A 3462-nucleotide genomic window follows, 5' to 3' on the forward strand; every position below is an offset into this window, starting at 1 on the left:
ATGACCTGAGCCGAAGGCAGACACTTAACGACTGAGCTACCCAGGCGCCCCTACAGCTAGCATATTTTTAATACATCAAAGCCATTATCAGTTTGAAAAAAAATTACTTAAAAAAACACGCAGATGGGCATCTTTTTCAAAAAATACTTAAATTCAAAGCCCAAAATAACTTTTCCAGAATTGTCCAGTGCTTCTGCTTTATAATATTAACCATTACACTTAGCCTTTAATATTCTCATGTAGTAAGATAAGACCAACTAAAAAAACAAGATACATGAGAAGTAGTAAGAAAAACTCATAAGACAAAAGAATTTTAAAATGACAGGGCAGACCCCACATTGAAGTTATGTGTTCTTTCAAAACCAGATTTGTACCTCGGAATAAGCCTAACCAAAGAGGTAAAGGACCTATACTCTAGGAACTACAGAACACTCATGAAAGAAATTGAAGAAGACACAAAAATATGGAAAAACATTCCATGCTCATGGATCGGAAGAACAAACATTGTTAAAGTGTCTATGCTACCCAGAGCAATCTATACCTTCAACACCATCACGATCAAAATTCCAATGACATTTTCAAAGTGCTGGAACAAACAATCCTAAAATTTGTATGGAATCAGAAAGGACCCTGAAAGAGGAGAAGGAAATGTTGAAAAAGAACAACAAAGCTGGGGGCATCACGTTGCCCGATTTCAAGCTATATTACAAAGCTGTGATCACCAAGATAGCATGGTACTGGCACAAAAACAGACATATAGACCAATGGAACAGAATAGAGAACCTGGATATGGACCCTCAACTCTATAGTCAAATAATCTTCAACAAAGCAGGAAAAAATATGCACTGGAAAAAAGACAGTCTCTTTAATAAATGGTGCTGGGAAAATTGGACAGCTATATACAGAAGAATGAAACTTGACCATTCTCTAACACCATACACAAAGATAAACTCAAAATGGATGAAAGACCTCAATGTGAGACAGGAATCCATCAAAATCCTAGAGGAGAACATAGGCAGTAACCTCTTCGACATTGGCCCCAGCAACTTCTTTCAAGATACATCTACAAAGGCTAGTGAAACAAAAGCAAAATTGAACTTTTGGGACTTCATCAAGATAAAAAGCTTCTGTACAGCAAAGGAAACAGTCAACAAGACAAAGAGGCAACCCACAGAATGGGAGAAGATATTTGCAAATGACACTACAAAGCACTGATTTCCAAGATCTATAAAGAACTTCTCAAACTCAACACCCAAAAAACAAATAATCAAGTCAAAAAGTGGGCAGAAGACATGAACAGACACTTCTCCAAAGAAGACATACAAATGGCTAACAGACACATGAAAAAATGTTCATTGTCATTACCCATCAGGGAAATTCAAATCAAAACCACACTGAGATACCACCTTACACCAGGTAGAATGGCAAAAATTGACAAGGCAAGAAACAACAAATGTTGGAGAGGTTGTGGAGAAAGGGGAACCCTCTTACACTGTTGGTGGGAATGCAAGTTAGTACAGCCACTTTGGAAAACAGTGTGGAGGTGCCTCAAAAAATTAAAAATAGAGCTACCCTATGACCCAGCAATTGCACTCCTGGGTATTTACCCCAAAGACACAGATGTAGTGAAAAGAAGGGCCATATGCACCCCAATGTTCATAGCAGCAATGTCCGCAATAGCCAAACTGTGGAAAGAGCCGAGATGCCCTTCAACAGATGAATGGGTAAAGAAGATGTGGTCCATATATACAATGGAATATTACTCAGCCATCAGAAAGGATGGATACCCAACTTTTACATCCACATGGATGGGACTGGAGGAGATTATGCTAAGTGAAATAAGTCAAGCAGAGAAAGTCAATTATCATGTGGTTTCACTTATTTGTGGAACATAAGGAATAGCATGGAGGACATTAGGAGAAGGAAGGGAAAAATGAAGGGGGGGAAATCGGAGGGAGAGATGAACCATGAGGGACTATGGACTCTGAGAAACAAACTGAAAGTTTTAGAGGGGAGGGTGTGGAGGGATGGGTTAGCCCGGTGATGGGTATTAAGGAGGGCACGTGCTGCATGGAGCACTGGGTGTTACACGAAAACAATGAATCGTGGATCACTACATCAGACACTAACGATGTATTGTATGGTGACTAACATAACATAATAAAATAAAATTTAAAAAAAAACCTGATTTGAATCTAAATCTTTGGATTAAAATTTCACTTTTTTTTTTTTTTTTTGGTAAGGACAGGAGTCCTTCGAACAAAAGCTCTTTCACCCCTCAAATAGTTATTTCTAGCACTAAGATCCTTTTTTCTTAATACACAGTGTTTTTTCCCTCTTTTTTCTCCCTGACATCTAAGGTGTACCATTAAATAAAATGTATGATTTAAATTTCAATTTTACTGAAGCTGCAGGTAGCATTAAAGGGATCAGACAGATGAGCAATTTCATTGAATGTCACTTCACATAAATTTACATAAAACTGCAAAAATCTACACAGCCTCTAAAAATTCTTCTGAAGGAGAAAAGGGAGAAAAATGTCTATTTATTGAGCACCTATGGTTTGCCAAGCCCTCTATTAGACTGCTTTATTTATGTCATCTCGTTTACTCCTTAGAGCCAAGAGGTGAAGTTGGTGTTATCACCCTCATTTTATAGGTTTTTACAGGCTCTGAGAAATTAAATGATTTTTATTTTTATTTTTAAGATTCTATTTATTTATTTGAGAGAGAGCGCGCATGCACACACAAGCAGGGGGGAAGGAGCAGAAGGAGAGGGAGCCTGATGCGGGGCTCGATCCCAGGACCCTGGGATCATGACCTGAGCCAAAGGCAGCTGCTTACCTGATTGAGCCACCCAGGCACCTGAGAAATTAAAAGATTTCCTGGAAATCACACCCATGTGATTCAAGCACCCCCACATGACCTTCTCCCTACACCCATGAACTTTCTCCCATGTCCTGGCTTCCCTCACCACGCAATCTGACCACCAGCAACTGCCAACTTCAGTGACACTCAGGTTTGTGTTTGGTTCTTTCTGTTGCATTTGTCTGCACATACGCCTACCATGCACAGAAGACTCTAGCAGAGAGGCCCAGCCAGTGGGCAGGCTCTGCCAGTTCCTAACTAGCTGTGTGCCCCTGAGTGCTGACATAAGCTCTCTAAGCCTGTTTCCGTACCCAGAAAAGGGAGATGTCACCTGTACATGCCTGACACCGCTGGGGCCTTAAGGACAGAATGCAAGGAAAGTACTTATCACAGCACCTGGTGCCACCTAAGGGCTCCATAAACATGAGCTGTGGCAGCCCATCAGCCTGGTGTCTGAGGCCTGTCCATTGGCAGACCTCAAAATTACCCTTTCCTGCTGACCGGGCCATTGTGTCTGAACCAAACTGGCCTTCCGCCTTTAGGACACAGATCGCCCCAGGGCAGTTCCAATAAGCCTGGGCAGGCCCACCCTCTC

Source organism: Eumetopias jubatus, unplaced genomic scaffold (assembly GCF_037043125.1).
Source record: "Eumetopias jubatus isolate StellerSeaLion01/CBP00866 unplaced genomic scaffold, mEumJub1_p1.0 scaffold_4, whole genome shotgun sequence".
Classification (NCBI taxonomy): Eukaryota; Metazoa; Chordata; class Mammalia; order Carnivora; family Otariidae; genus Eumetopias; species Eumetopias jubatus.